The sequence below is a fragment of the Pempheris klunzingeri genome, chromosome 24 (assembly GCF_042242105.1).
Source record: "Pempheris klunzingeri isolate RE-2024b chromosome 24, fPemKlu1.hap1, whole genome shotgun sequence".
NCBI lineage: Eukaryota > Metazoa > Chordata > Actinopteri > Acropomatiformes > Pempheridae > Pempheris > Pempheris klunzingeri.
This window is the reverse complement of record NC_092035.1, coordinates 2,644,568-2,661,272: the sequence shown is the minus strand read 5'-3', so window position 1 is coordinate 2,661,272 and position 16,705 is coordinate 2,644,568. Positions and strand designations below refer to the sequence as shown.

General features: G+C 41.6%; 2 long non-coding RNA genes across 2 annotated transcripts; one reads left to right on the top strand and one right to left on the bottom strand.

Annotated features, from left to right (window-relative positions):
- The first annotated feature begins 894 nt into the window (after nucleotides 1-894).
- Nucleotides 895-2,469, top strand: LOC139223906 (uncharacterized). Its single transcript, XR_011586057.1, has 4 exons — nucleotides 895-1,024; nucleotides 1,752-1,787; nucleotides 1,959-2,036; nucleotides 2,398-2,469. It is a non-coding gene; the product is annotated as an uncharacterized lncRNA (long non-coding RNA).
- LOC139223907 (uncharacterized) lies at nucleotides 2,410-3,659 on the bottom strand. Its single transcript, XR_011586058.1, has 3 exons — nucleotides 3,467-3,659; nucleotides 2,675-2,723; nucleotides 2,410-2,455 (listed from the first exon to the last, which is right to left on the bottom strand). It is a non-coding gene; the product is annotated as an uncharacterized lncRNA (long non-coding RNA).
- Nucleotides 3,660-16,705: the final 13,046 nt, after the last annotated feature.

The following is a 16,705-nucleotide window of genomic DNA, read 5'->3' as shown; positions in this document are numbered from 1 at the left end:
GTCCACTGTGAGAGCTTCATCACAAGTCTGGAGGTGACACCGGAGTTAGTTTGAGCCTAGAGGTGAGAGAAAAGGAGGGTCAGCGGTCACTCCCAGCGCTACTTGCCCCTTACTGTCCCATCATAGACTTGGTGTATGACAATGACCAATTTTTGTCGGTTTTTATCATTTCGGAGCACAAAATGTTGTCGTGTGTTTAATAACAGCACCTGTGGCACAAGGAGCTCCATTATACCTCCTATAATAAATGTGTAGGCAGTAAAATCCAGAGTGGAAAGTAAAGAGATGACATAAAGATCTAATAAATGAAAAGACAAACCAGTGGAAAAGAGAAAAGGAGTGGAGGAACAGAGATAAATAGTTCCTCCTACAGGACACAAGAGGGCGCTGTGTCCTCACAGATGCAAAACACGTGAAGGCAAACTTGTACCTGCTCTGTGGAGTGAGCTCGGCTGTGGGTCAGTGGTAGAGTGGGTCGTCCCTCCATCAGCAGGTCGGGGGTTCAATCACCAGCTCCGATGGGTCAACGTGTCCAAGTGTCCTCGGGCAAGACGCTGAACCCCAATGTGCAGGTGCATTTTTACATTTGTGGGAATGAGCATGAAGGAACAGTGTCCTCCACATCAGACCCTCCTGGATGAATGATGTGTGAATGGGTGAATGAGGATGTGATGTAAAAGCGCTTTGAGTAGTTGAAATAAGTAGAAAGGCGCGAGACAAATACAGAACATTGATCATTTACCATTTAACTCCCTGAAAATAATGTATTAGATGTTTCTGTGAATGATTAACACCCGTAGTTTCCAGATCTACAGAGCTGCTGCTAAACGTTCCTGCTGTTTACGTCACTGCCGCTGCGACGGTGCTCGGCTTGAGGAAGTGACGTCACAACAGGTGAGGTTGAACCTGAGCGGATCGTTGAGCGTTTTTGTGCTTGAGAAAGATGTTTGGAGGACGAAAGGAAAAGCGGAGAAGGACTCGAGGAAAACACCACGAAGACACCGAGTTGTCTTTGTTTAAAGAGGTCAGTCTGAGGCTGAGTGGACACACGAACACCAACACACACACACACACACAGCACACAGCACACAGCTAGCTAACGAGCTAACGCTAGCTAACCATGCTAACACGTGGCTGCCACATTTGGCTGCTTTTTGAGGCGGATAAAGAAACCAGCCAGCGGCCAAGTTCACCAGAATGATGACTAAATGTAGCTCATTATGAGAAGGAACATGTTTTATACTTCACACTGTTACTATCAGAGGAAATCAGCAGCACCTGTGGATTAGCTTCACTACAGTGACAAACATGAGGAAAGAAAAGCCCAGCAACAGACATTAAACACTGAACTCACTATTATTTCTAGTTTGTAACTCTGTGGATGATGTTTATTGAAATAACCAAGCTGCTTGCTGTTACACAGCAGCAGTGTTTCTAGTTTTGGCTGGATTTTTACCACCTTTAGGAACAGAAATAGATCATTCAGTGTTTCCTTAAGTACATTTTCATTGAAATGTCAGTAATCACCATTAATGTCTAAATATTGAGTTAGTGAAGTTTAACAGCAAGTCTGAAAATGTATCTCAACAGTGTAAATGTAAAGGGAATGAAATGAGAGAAAAGTCATCAGTGTAAATATCCACTTTTTTTATTTCATCCATCAAATGTGTGCAGCCTTGTTGAACATGAAGGTGATCCAGCTGTAACTTGTGATCACTTATTGATTCATTCTTTTTCCTTTCATGCTTCAGGTGGGCACTGCTGAGGAGCCGAGGAAGATTCTTCAGGTTCGTCCACATCCTCATAACTTCTTATTCATCGGCATCATTGTACTATTTGATATATTGCAAATTATTGTTAATAATAGCTTACATTTATATAGCACCTTTCAAAAAAAGTGATTCCACAACCTGAATAACATCTTTCACCTTCAAACTGTTGGGCTTTTTTTTTTTTAGATGATTTTCCAAAATGCAACCTGAGATCATCTTCTAGTGTGACAGGGCTTGTGTTCACTGCTGAGGAAGATTCTTCAGGTTTGTCCAAAGGCTCATTATTGTTTGAGCTTATGACCTGATAAAAATATTTCACTTTAATAGTATTGTGCTTTATTTTTTTTGGTCCACCAAAATAAAGTTGGTTTATCTACTGCAGCTTGTGTATATATATATAAATATGAGAGAGAGAGAGAGAGAGAGAGAGAGAGAGAGAGAGAGAGAGAGAGAGAGAGAGAGAGAGAGAGAGAGAGAGAGAGAGAGAGAGAGAGAGAGAGAGAGAGAGAGAGAGAGAGAGAGAGAAAAACAAGGAGGAAACAAGAGTTAGACTAGTTAAAAATCACTCAAAATATAAAAGACAAGATTTCAACAAAACCAGTTTTTTTTTCTATTTTTATTTAAGACACAGTGAAGATGCTGCTTTGCTCACTGGACATCCAGCAGGAACATGGAGGCAGATCCTGTCAGACAGAGGAAGACAAGTTTTAAAAAACAAAATTGTTCTTCATTTTAAATAAAGTTTAACATGATGACATCCTGTGTTGTTATTTACTGATACTTTAAATTCTACCTTTACAAACAAGCACCAAGAGAGACAACATGTGAGGAGAAAATAAAAGCTCACATTTCAGGTCTAAACACATTCATCTGATGTTGGAGGTAAAGTTGAGCGTTCTTACCAAAAGCTGTTCCTGTCACAGGTTCTTCAGTCCAGACAGGAAACACCACCTGCAACAGAAGAGATTTTCACAATAAAACTACAGCTCTTCACTCAAGTAAAAAGGAAATGACATTATAGGTTAAGTTCACCTGCAAACAGACTAAATGTGATAAAGTTTGTGATTCCTCACTTCAAAGCTGCTGGTTAAACTTTGTGGTTCGGCTCCTGAAGAACATCCTGTTAAACAACCACATGCTAATGCTACACGCTAACACTAGCCAGCATGGTAGCCACTGATTAGCCACATGGTGGAAGTGATCAGGGATTATTGATCCTGTAGTCCAGTCATTAGCAGCAAACTCACTGCAGACACTAAAGAAACAGAACTTTAACTAACATTACACTAAGTCTGAGCTTTAACTCTCCTGCTGCAGCAGCTGATTAACAGCAAACAGCTGCAAAGATCAACGAGGCCTGATGAGGAACTTCTGTTGGTTCTAGTGCAAACAGAGAACATTAGAACCATCAGTGTTTATTACAACAGTAATCTGGTACTTTTGTTCCTAAACAGGTTCACCAGCCACAATGAAACCACCAATAGATCCAAAAATCACAGAGGAAGACTGCTGTGCTGTTATTAGCATATACAGATCTATATTAGCATAAATCCTCCTCAGACAGCAGTGAAATGTATCAGCCGTCCACATTAGCATGTTAGCTAGCATTAGCTAATTAGCTAGCATTAGCTAATTAGCTTGCTACTGAACACAGATTTGTTTGCCTTTGTTCAGCCATTGATCCTCAGACTGACCTCATTAACCAAAGACAACTCCTCGTCTCCTTGGTGTTTTCCTCTTCTCTCCCTCCAAAGACTTCATGAAGCAGAAGCAAACCGTCCGGTTCTTCGTACCTGAAGGAGAAAAGCCGTCTGGCACCTGGAGCTGTGAACCTTCAGCCTTTATAGAGATGGACACACCGTGCGGCCAATCACAAGCGAGGACAGAGTTGGATCATACCATTATGTGGAAGTACTAATGGAGACCCTCTGAAGACAGCTAGTAGTGGTACAGTCCAGGTACAGAGCCGCAGGACTTAAACGCAGGCGCGTTGGGGAAGAGTGAACACTTGAGTTTTAGGAGCCGTCAGAGCTGAATCTTTGTAAAGAGCCGGACTTCCTGTCACGAGCGTCCTGACTTCATTTGCTGTAGGATGACTGTTTCTGTCCAGTTGGGGAGGATTTAATCATGGTCAGATGAGTTTCTTTCTTCATCTTTATATTCTTTAAACAAATAAAGGCGTGAAATATTTCATTTTGTGTGTAATGAATCTATATAGTATATGAGTTTCACTTTTTGAATTGAATTACAGAAATGAATGAACTTTTTCACGATATTCTAATTTTTTGAGATGCACCTGTATTAGTGAACACAGTCACCAATTTAAACCAGTCACTCCTGGCAGGGGTTTTAAAGACTGAACACTAGTTAGCAAGCAAAGAGGTTGAAATGGGCAACTAAAAGTGTCTGACATAGTGAAATAATGAAACAGCTCAAAGTGATGGATCAACAGTCTGAAGTCATTTGCATGTGGATTTAATCTAACTGTGTCATTTCTTTTCAAACTGCCAGATTTCTCCACAGAGCCGTGGCTCAGGGCAGACGGGCTCTGGCTCATGAAAACTGGCCAGATGAGGCTCCCTGGACAGAAAAGAGCACGACGGGCAGGTACACACACTTCACACTGTTTTTATTTATCCCACATGATCAGTGCTAACACACATCACTGAATGACTCATGAAAAGTAAAGATATATAAAGACATAATATATGAAAAGAAAAAACACTGAAAAAGGAAATGACCAGTGCTGCCGACTCCTCAGGAAGGAAAGTAACTATAATTATAACAATTTTTTGTAAAGACGGTTTTAACTTGACAACATTAATAACTGATAAACCGACCAAAAACAGACAGTAGAAAAAACTGTCGATGGCAATGTGAGAAAGTGATGCCAACCAGTCTGGCCCTGATTCAGGTTCAGTGTTTGGTTGTTTCCCCTCCACACACACACACTGTGCTGGCTCACAGAAAGAGCAGGTCATCTTCTCTTTGGTCAAGGCTTTCTATGGCAGGTTCATCAGCTGAGGGAGCTGACTTCAATGAGAAAAACATTATCAGGCAGCTTGTGCTCATAGCAAGCCTCAGCAGACAACTTCAGGATGGAGTTAAGGGTCTGAAGTTTGCTTCTTACCACCCTCATCTGGCTGAATAATCTCTCCACTTCAGCATTGGAGTGTGGCAAGGACAACACAGACGCAGCAGCCATCGCAAGTTCCTGAAACTTGATATCAGCTGCATCCCTGAACTTCCAGATCTCACTCCAGAAGCCCAAACCATTGCTGGACAATCTTGTCTCTCTCTGCAGGACAGTAGCCAAGGAGCTTGGCTAATTTTTCTGTTTCTCCCAGGCTCTTATTGTGCTTTAGAGTTTCCTCTACATTGAAAACTGACATGTGCTGCAATGCTTCAGTGTTGTCTGTCAGTCTCACCCTCAGCTCATCAGTGAGGGAGATGCTGAAGGCTACACACCGCTTTCTCACATTGTTCTTCTCCTCAGGCGCAAAGTGGAGCTCAGCTGCCTTTGAATCAAGAAGGTAACCAGGGTACGGTTTGGGACTGATGGATCCATCAGTTGGCTCTTTGAGTACATCAGTGTTTGCCAGTGGATTCAGCACCCTGCTACTCACAGACTGTATCAGGCTAACCAAGCTGTCAAGAAGCTGGAGAGGATCTACCTGCTCTCCCTCACAAGCCCTGATGGCCAACTGTACCTCATCCAGCACTGACTTCAGAAAAGTCAGACACAAGATGTTTTGAGGATCACTGTACATGGAAACGGGGGCAGCATGGTGGTGCTGTGGTGGTCAGCACGGTGGTGCCACGGTGAGCATGGTGGTGCTGTGGTGGGCAGCATGGTGGTGCTGTGGTCAGAACGGAGGTGCTGTGGTCAGCATGGTGGTGCTGTGGTCAGCATGGTGGTGCTGTGGTCAGCACTGTTGCCTCACAGCAAGAAGGTTCTAGGTTTGAACCTGAAATCTTTCTGTGTGGAGTTTTTCATGCCAGCGTGGCTTCTCTCCAGGTACTCTGGCTTCCTCCCACAATCCCAAAGACATGCAAGCTGGGTTCATTGGTGACTCTAAATTGTCCGTAGTGTGAGTGTGAGAGTGAGTGTGTGTGTGTCTCTGTATGTGGCCCTGTGATTGCCTGGCGACCACTTCAGGGTGACCCTGCCTCTCCCCACAGTTGATGCTCTCATATGTGTCTTTGTAGGCCTCCCTGCACCTGAAGTCACTAAAACCAGCTCTAAGTCTCCTGTACCAAGTGCTCCACACTACGGGGGTGGTGTCATTGGAAGCATGACTTACAGCCAGCTGCAGAGAGTGACACACACAGCGAATAAGAACCAGATCTTTGAGGCCACACTCCTCCTTCAGCACTTTATGGAGCCCATTGTTAATCCCCGTCATGACGGAGGCATTGTCAGTCCCTGTCCCCAGGACTTTGTCTTTTTCAAGACAACACTTCTCCAGGAAAGCCACAACAGCTCGGGCTATAGATCTGGCATCTCCTCCCTCCAACTCAACAAGCCCCAGAAATGTTGAGACGATTGTGTGTTTGGTGTCACTAAAGTACCTCATCACAACCTCCAGGTCCTTAGAAACACCTCCATCAGTGGACTCATGGAGGAGGAGGAGGCTGAAACGCTGCTCACCCACATCTGGACCATCTTTTTTAGAAAGTCTGGTGCTAGAACACCATGAATCATTTGCGTGCACTTTGTCCTGAGCATTTTGAAGTGAGGAGCGGCAGTGGAGTCTGAGGAAGCAGCTGTGGATCAGTGGTAGAGTGGGTCCTCCCTCAGTCAGAAGGTCGGGGGTTTGATGCCCAGCTCCTATGGGTCAACATGACAGCATGGAACAGTGTTCAGCAATAGCTAATGTCACGGTGGCTCCACTCAGTGTTTTCCTCATTAAGGGCAGCTTGCTTTGGGTGGAACTGTTGGAAGACTTTGTCTTTTCACTATGTTTTTGAGTTGTCATGTTTTTTTTTACATCAAAGTTTGGCGTAGAAATCATCCTTACAATCCAGGCAGCGTGCTCGTGTATCGTCTCCAATAAACGGCTTCAGCCAGATTCCCACTCCTTTCTCTGTTTTTGATCGAACACTGTAGACTGAGACATGATGAGCCAGCTAGCTAGATTAGCTTCTGTCCCAGAGAGGCACACACACAGTGGACCAGGTGAGGAAGTGACTGAGGCTCTGTGGCTCAAATGTGGCGGCTCTGCGCGTGCGCGATTCATGAGCAGCGTGCACGCGGAGTGGCTCTGTCCTCTCTGCGGCTGCGCAGCTCCTGTGAGAGCTTAGGGAGGGGGCGGGGCTAACGGCAACACCTGCTGCCAGGTGAGGACAGTGACTGATGTGAAAGCAGGTATCACTCTGCAGAGTCTCCAAAACACCGGAAAAGTCTACAGATTTAGTGAAAGTCAACAAGTTAGCAACACAGGAAATGACGTCAGGACACTTCCGCAGCAGCAGATGACGTCGGAGCCTGAGCGGATTGTTGGAGCATTTTTTTGCGGCTCGTTTTTCTGCTTAAAAAAGATGTTTGGAGGAGGAGAAGAAAACTGGAAAACTACCGGAGGAAAACACCATGAAGACGCAGAGTTGTCTTTGGTTAATGAGGTCAGTCTGAGGCTGAATGGCCGAACACAAACACAAACAAACAAACACAGCACACAGCTAGCTAACGAGCTAACGCTAGCTAACCATGCTAACACGTGAACATTTGACTGCTTTTTGAGGCGGATAAACAAATCAGCCAGCGGCCAAGTTCACCAGAATGATGACTAAATGTAGCTCATTATGAGAAGGAACATGTTTTATATTTTATATTAAACACTAAACTCACTATTATTTCTAGTTTGTAACTCGGTGGATGATGTTTATTTAAATAACCAAGCTGCTTGCTGTTACACAGCAGCAGTGTTTCTAGTTTTGGCTGGATTTTTGGGTATATTGGTGGTTTCATTGTGGCTGGTGAACCTGTTTGGTCTCAAACTGATGTCATTATTTAGGTCATCGGTGCAGATTGGAGGTCTGAGTGTGTCCAAATATTCCAGAGTTTATCCACATCCACTCCTCTCCAGTAATCCCCTCCATCACTCCTGGGACAACATGTTTAGTGAGTATTTGTCTTTATTCAAGAAACATTTCACAGGCTGCAGCTAGTGTCAGAGCATCTGTTCCTGTCGGATACAACTGTCCAGTCTGGCTGTTATTGTAGGCAGATTTCTGATGATGATCACCTTTAGGATCAGAAATAGATCATTCAGCAAGTTTCTAAATGTATGAACAATGTAAAGGGAATGAAATGAGAGAAAAGTCATCAGTGCAAATTATTTTTTATTTCATACATTTCTGATCACTTATTGATTCATGCTTCAGGTGGGCTGGTGTTCACTGCTGAGGAGCCGAGGAAGATTCTTCAGGTTCGTCCACATCCTCATTACTTCTTATTCATCAGCATAATCGTACTGAAAATTATAATTGTAAATGATTGTTGGAGCTAGTTTGTGATTCTATGACCTGATTATCTTTTATCTTTGATTTTTTTTTTTTCAGATGGTTTCCCCAGATGAAGATAATAAATGCGACCCGAGATCTTCTTCTAGTGTGACAGTGCTCGTGGTGTAGTGGGATATGTCGCAGCCATGAGAGGTACTGAAGATCTGAGGTGCCAGGTTCGATCCCAGTGTGTGGCTGCTACCTGGGGTGGAAAGGAAGGTGGCTTTTTCTCCCAGCATTTCCAAATGGCTTATGCAGCTCATTTTATTGAAAACCCACAAAAGCATTCTAGAAAAATTTTGGGCAGCCATTTAGTTAATTATGTGCTTTTTACTTTTGCAGGAAAAGTTTATTTTGTGTTTTAGCTCACTTTCAGGCTGCTACAAGGTGCTTTCATTCATTTGAACTCAACCTTGTTGGGATCAGACACCATTGCTGGGGTTTGAAAAATGAGAATTTCACATTACACTGAATCCAGGACCAGTATAACAGGAATCTGCTCCAAAATAAAATGGGGCCAGCTGTGGGTCATCTCTCACTCAGGAGGTCAGTGTGTGAATGAGGAGGTCATGTAAAGGTGCTATACAAATACTGACCACAGGTGGATCCTCAGCTTTACCTTTTCAGCAGTGTAGTTCAGCAAATGCAAATCACTCAAAATATAAAAGACATAGGAAACAAGATTTAGACAAAACCACTTTTTATTTAAGATTTGAGACAGTGAAGGTGCTGCTTCGCTCACTGGACATCCAGCAGGAACATGGAGGCAGATCCTGTCAGACAGAGGAAGACAATGATGAAGACCAATACAAACATGTCAGAGGAGCTGCTGGTCTACTTTTACCTCAAATCAGTTTGACAATCAACTCTTTGCATAAAGAGCAGCAGAAGAAGAGTAAAAAAAAACCAAGACAACTTGCATTACTTTTTATGTCTTTATTTAGAAATCCGTGCTAAACTGAGGCTCTCATACAAACAGTTCTGTTTGGATCCACGGCTGCTTCAGGTTCTCCTGCTGCTCCTGGGAAAACAAACACAGCTTTAATCAAAGAGTGACCAGACAGAAGGTTAAACTTGTCATCTGTTCATGGATCATTTGTTCTCTTCATTTTAAATAAAGTTTGATGTGACAACATCCTGTGTTGATATTTACTGATTCCTGATACTTTTACTTTAGATTCTACCTTTACAAACAAGCACCAAGAGAGACAATTATCTACTGCAAGAGTTTACAAATCTTCAATGTTTATTTAGAAATCAGAGTTTGATGAAAATGATTAGTTTGCTCTGAGGAGAAAATAAAAGATTTAGACATTTCATGTCTACACACATTCATCTGATGTTGGAGGTAAAGTTGAGTGTTCTTACAAAAGCTGTTCCTGTCACAGGTTCTTCAGTCCAGACAGGAACCACCACCTGCAACGGAAGAGATTTTCACAATAAAACTACAGCTCTTTACTCAAGTAAAAAGGAAATGACATTATAGGTTAAGTTCACCTGCAAACAGACTAAATGTGATAAAGCTGCTGGTTCACCACCTGATCTCAGACACAATAAACCACTGATTAATTAATACTTATCTTTTGGTCTTTAAACCAATTTAAGAGAGTCTGAAGTTTCATTTGCACCAAGTGATGATTTTTACCTCAAAGGGTGCAGTGGAGCAGACACACCTGAGCTCCAGGTGACACCGCAGGGACCAATGCTACATGCTAACACTAGCCAGCATGGTAGCCACTGATTAGCCACATGGTGGAAGTGATCAGTGATTATTGATCCTGTAGTCCAGTCATTAGCAGCAAACTCACTAATGAAACAGGACTTTAACTTTAAGACTCCTGCAGCTGCAGTGTGTCTGTGTCCTCACCTTTCTCCCTCTTAAGCAACAGCTGATGAAGAACTTCTGTTGGTTCTAGTGCAAACAGAGAACATTAGAACCATCAGTGTTTATTACAACAGTAATCTGGTACTTTTGTTCCTAAACAGGTTCACCAGCCACAATGAAACCACCAATAGATCCAAAAATCACAGAGTAAGACTGCTGTGCCGTTATTAACATATACAGATCTATATTAGCATAAAACCTCCTCAGACAGCAGTGAAATGTATCAGCTGTCCACATTAGCATGTTAGCTAGCATTAGCTAATTAGCTTGCTACTGAACACAGATTTGTTTGCCTTTGTTCAGCCATTGATCCTCAGACTGACCTCATTAACCAAAGACAACTCCTCGTCTCCTTGGTGTTTTCCTCTTCTCTCCCTCCAAAGACTTCATGAAGCAGAAGCAAACCGTCCGGTTCTTCGTACCTGAAGGAGAAAAGCCGTCTGGCACCTGGAGCTGTGAACCTTCAGCCTTTATAGAGATGGACACACCGTGCGGCCAATCACAAGCGAGGACAGAGTTGGATCGTACCATTATGTGGAAGTACTAATGGAGACCCTCTGAAGACAGCTAGTAGTGGTACAGTCCAGGTGGAGAGCAGAGGTCAAATAATACGACCAAATAGCTCAGTTGTCATCATTCTTGTATGTTTACATTGTGCATTTATTCTTATATCCATCAACATACAATAAATCAGTGTTTATGACGCGGCTGGAATGATTCCTGGAACAATGAGAACAATTTCGTTAAAAAAAATACACAGTTACTATTGTTTAATATTTGAATCAAACGTTTAAATGATCAACTGAACACAGAACCACAGCAAACAAATCAAATAAATCAATAAAGGCCAGATGCTGCTTCTTTTACAGTTTTCGTTCATTTCTTGAACTTAAAGTCAAATGTTCACTCTTTCCAGACCCTCTGTACCTGGACTGTACCACCTCACTAGCTGTCTTCGGAGCGTCTCCCCTCCTGCTTCCACATAATGGTACGATCCAACTCTATAAAGAGTGGGAAGCTTCGTTTGGGCTCCTCTTTCTGCTTCATGAGGTCTTTGGAGGGTGAGTTGTGAGTTGGCTTTGGTTAATGAGGTCAGTCTGAGGCTCAATGGCCACACAAACATGTTTTTATATATATGTATATGCTAATAACAGCACAGCAGTCTTACTCTGTGATTTTTGGATCTATTGGTGGTTTCATTGTGGCTGGTGAACCTGTTTAGGAACAAAAGTACCAGATTACTGTTGTAATAAACGCTGATGGTTCTAATGTTCTCTGTTTGCACTAGAACCAACAGAAGTTCCTCATCAATCTTTGCAGCTGTTTGCTGTTAACTAGTTGCTGCCTCAGAGGGAGAAAGTTGAGGACACAGACACTCTGCAGCAGCAGGAGCGTTAAAGCTCAGACTTGGTGTAATGTTTAAGTCCTGTTTAATTGAATGTAAGTATCTGCAGTGAGTTTGCTGCGCCCTTTGAGGTAAGTCATCACTTGGTGCCATGAATGCATCACTGTGGGAGTGTGTTGCATTTAAAGCAAAGTGGAGTTTTGCGCAAATGAAACTTCACTCATTTAAATTGGCTTAAAGACCTAAAGCTCAGTGAAGTATTAATAAATCAGTGTTTTTATTGTGGCTGAGATCAGGTGGTGACCCACAGAAAGTTTAACCAGCAGCTTTATATATTTTTTTATTCCCTTTCTTTGTATGTGTGAACTGCTGCTGACTTGAAATTTCCCATTGTGGGATAAATAAAGGAATATCTTATCTTATCTGAAGTGAGAAATCACAAACTTGTCACACATTTCCTTTTTACTTGCGTAAAGAGCTGTAGTTTTATTGTGAAAATCTCTTCTGTTGCAGGTGGTGTTTCCTGTCTGGACTGAAGAACCTGTGACAGGAACAGCTTTTGGTAAGAACACTCAACTTTACCTCCAACATCAGATGAATGTGTTTAGACATGAAATGTGAGCTTTTATTTTCTCCTCAGAGCAAACTAATCATTTTCATCCAACTCTGATTTCTAAATAAACATTGAAGACTTGTAAACTCTTGCAGTAGATAATTTATCTCTTGGTGCTTGTTTGTAAAGGTAGAATCTAAAGTATCCAGGAATCAGTAAATATCAACACAGGATGTCATCACGTCAAACGTTATTTAAAATGAAGAGAACAAATGATCCATGAACAGATGACAAGTTTAACCTTCTGTCTGGTCACTCTTTAATTAAAGCTGTGCTGTGTTTGTGTTTTCCCAGGAGCAGCAGGAAAACCTGAATCAGCCGTGGATCCAAACAGAAGTGTTTGTATGAGAGCCTCAGTTCAGCACTGATTTCTAAATAAAAAAAGTAGTGAAAGTTGTTTTGTTTTTTTAAAACTTGTCTTCCTCTGTCTGACAGGATCTGCCTCCATGTTCCTGCTGGATGTCCAGTGAGCAAAGCAGCACCTTCACTGTCTTAAATCTTACATAAAAAGTGGTTTTGTCTAAATCTTGTTTCCTATGTCTTTTATATTGTGAGTGATTTTACATTTGCTGAACTTCACTGCTGAAAAGGTAAAGCTGTGGATCCACCTATGGTCAGTATTTGTATAGCACCTTTACATGACCTCCTGAGTGAGGGATGACCCACAGCTGGCCCCATTTTATTTTGGAGCAGAATCCTGTTTTACTGGTCCTGGATTCAGTGTAATGTGAAATTGCTAATTTTTCAAGCCCCAGTAATGGTGTCTAATCCCAACAAGGTAAATTTAACTCTAAACAAGGCCACTTTGGAAGCAGGTAGAAAATACTTAAACAAAAGCAGCTTGTTGGAGCCTTAAAGTGGGCGAAAGCTAATTAGCTAGCGTTAGCTAATTAGCTAGCTTCTGACCACCATGTGTGTGTTTGCGTTCGGCCACTCAGCCTCAGACTGACCTCATTAACCAAAGACAACTCTGCGTCTTCATGGTGTTTTCCTCCGGTAGTTTTCCAGTTTTCTCCTCCTCCAAACATCTTTTTTTAAGCAGAAAATCGAGCCGCAAAAAACGCACCAACAATCCGCTCAGGCTCTGACGTCATCTGCTGCGGTGAGTGAGCGTCCTGACGTCATTTCCTCGACCCGACAAACGTCACGCTGTAGTGACACAAGCAGGAAAGTTTAGCAATAACTCTATAGATCTAGAAACTACATTAATCATTCACAAAATGTAATCAATCATCTTCAGGGAGTTCATTCCAGGTAGAAGTTTGGGTTCAGGTGTTCAGCATTTGTGAGGAACAGCGCCCTCTTGTGTCCTGTAGGAGGAACATTTATCACTGTTCCTCCACTCCTTTTCTCTTTTTCACTGGTTTGTCTTTTCATATATTATTTCTTTATATATCTTTACTTTTCACGAGTCATTCAGTGATGTGTGTTAGCACTGATCATGTGGGATAAATAAAAACAGTGTGAAGTGTGTGTACCTGCCCGTCGTGCTCTTTTCTGTCCAGGGAGCCTCATCTGGCCAGTTTTCATGAGCCAGAGCCCGTCTGCCCTGAGCCACGGCTCTGTGGACAAATCTGGCAGTTTGAAAAGAAATGACACAGCTGAACAACATTTAACTTCACTCATTGCACCACAGGAGGTGATACGTTCTCTTCTGAGTGTCCATCCCAGCAGGTTAGGTACAGCCAGGCCAAACATTCCCAGGACATGGATGATACTCACTTATGAAGCTCTTGAGGTTTTGCCAAACGCTGTCACCGTGGCGATGCTGTATCTTCAGTGTACATTATCCAATCTGTTCCAAACTTGTCATGATTAATAAGACTCAGCCTGAAGACCTCTGCATCAGTTAGTGACCACAGGAAGTAAGATGTTTGTGCCAATCATTTGGTTTGCATGAAATGTTCAGTGTAGTCAACACACCGCACTTTGTTTCCCCCAGAACTCCAGTTTAGTTTTAACATTCTTTATATATATTTAAGTGCCAAAGACAGCATTACATGTAGAAGTGTTGACAAAGGCTGAATTAATTGACTATGTGGGTGATATTGTTTCCTTTTACTTTACACACTTTGTATACTTAGATTTTTAATTCCTTTCTGTAAGTTGATCTTATCTTTTATAGCTGGACATTAACAAATCAAACTGAACAAGATTTTAAAATCAAAGAGCCGATCATTAATGCAGTGCTAATTGGTAATGTGACTTTCTTTGATATTTTACTTAATTGTAATTTGTCAAACTATCACAAAAAGACACTTCAGTAAAAGAACAGCAAACGCAAACAGGTGTGCACACTTTGTCCTGATGAAGTCCATGTGGTATAAACGAGAGGCAACAAGCTACAGGGCAGGTTGTAACTAGTAATAGAGTAAAAAAGATTTAATTAGTTTGGTTTAAAGATTTAGGAGTGAACTTTTGGTTAACAAAACACAATTTTTAATAGAATTAATATTCTGTATTTCAGATATTTTGGTTAAACCAGATATTTGTTCATTAAATCATAACTATCTGTGTGTTTTTATGTCACATTATCATGTCTTTATATTCTCCACACTCCAGGTGGAGCATGTTTCATTACACTTCATTAGACACACATTAAAAGTGTGCTTTCCTATTGGTCCACTAGAGGTCGCTGTGCAACAACAAACAGCTTTTAAACACAATTTTAACTCAACTTTTTAGATGAACAAAATAAAAATAATCAGGAAACAACCAGGTGGCACAAATGCACGTTAAACACCAGATTATTCAAGTAAGAGTGACCATGTTTTTAATATCTTAAACATCTGTGCAACATTGTTCAAAATGTTACATCACTGCATGACCTGTAATGTTTCACAATATTTACAAAAAAATGCTGCTTACATCAAACCATTAAAAAAAAGTCCAAACAATCTCAAAATAATGGACTCTGACAAACTATCCCTAGCCCACATTAATGCAAAAAGAAAAATAAACAAGAGCAATCAAGTGCACATCATACTTCACGCAAGTCTATTTTTTGTAAAGTATATATTAGTGAGAAAATATATACTGAATTACAAGTTGAAAAATAAAATACTGACAACGAAAGGGTGGAAGAGGGAAATGAGACTCAAAGAGCAGAAAAAATAAGAATCACACTCACACCTCAACACACACAATCACAGGCGGGAGGAGGGAAAAAAAAAAAAAATAGACCGCACAGACCATCTCAAACACAAAAAATGCTTTGAACTCTTGACCACAAATAACATGAAACTGATAAAACAGATCCATAACACATGGGTTCCCAACATGAGACCGGGTTCCTGCATGTCATTGCACAAAAAACAGGGAGGAGGGGGGGGCGGCAGAATGAACTTTACCGAAAGAGCTCATGTGTTCGACACCCAACGTCACATTCTGGAGTTTTTCTTTGCCACAGATTACAGTAAACACTCAACTCAGAGGTTCTTTAAAATGTGCGCACTGAAAAAAAAGAGGGACATTTTGAAAATATGTCTTGTTTTTCTAACAAGTCCAGGTTTTTAAGCACACATCTGAACAACCTGTGCTGACATACACTTGAAATGTTTCATCCACGTGTGTTTAGAAGCTGACAAAAACGGTCTGATATCCATCTTTAAATACTGATATTTACTCAAATTGCTACAAATGCTGTGATTTTTCAAAATGTCCTGCAGTTTTCCAGTGAAAAACAGGTGAGAAATGTTTTGAAATAAGTGAGACCTCGCTAGAAAATACAGTGCGACTTCAGTTTGTGGGACAAACTAAATAAAACCTATTGGAATTGTTTACTTGGCTGTGATTCATAGTCCGACTTTGAGGCTCCTCATTTGGGATTTAAAGTCTAAATTATGAAACTAAGAACATTTGACTTGAAGTTGATCTTCGTCTTGTGTTTATGTTTAGTGTCTGAGAAGCTAACATCTTTAGAAAGTAGTGTACTACTCAGTTTGAAGGGTAACATCAGAGACGTTTTGCCTGGAGGGGTTCAAGTAATGGCGTTTTATTTTCAGAGGTTTAGTGTGTGTGTGTCAGATGTTTTGATAACCTCAGAACAAATTCAAGTCAAAATGAGGTTTGGGGAGCAACAGTGAGTTACATGAGTGCATGTAAAAGGTAAAGCTACAAATAAATTACTACTTCGTGGCTCTTCGGTTAGCAGAGCTGAAAAAGGTGAATGTTGTTACAGAGAAAACAAAAAAGACGTCGACGTGTTGAAAACAGGCAAATAATTACAGTCGGAGCCGGTGAAGGTGAACTAAAGGAAGGAGGGAAGCTTTGTGTCGAAGCTGCTGATCTTTGCCATCGGTTGGTATATTGCACTTGGTAATTCTGTAGTGATTTCAGGTTAACGTTGGTTGGTTTAAATGTGGAGCAGCAGCTCCGTGAGTGTGACAGTGTCTGTGTTTCACCTCCCTTTCCTCTGAACCTCCCAATACTGTGTATCACTGTCGATTTCAGGACCGAGCAAAGCTAGTAGTGTTAAAAACTGCATTCATCCTCACCACAAACGCCGTCTGCCTCTTCAGATGTGCATATTCATAAATAGTGTGGTCTAGTAGGCAGACGTTAGTACTTCTTCTTCCTTTAACTCT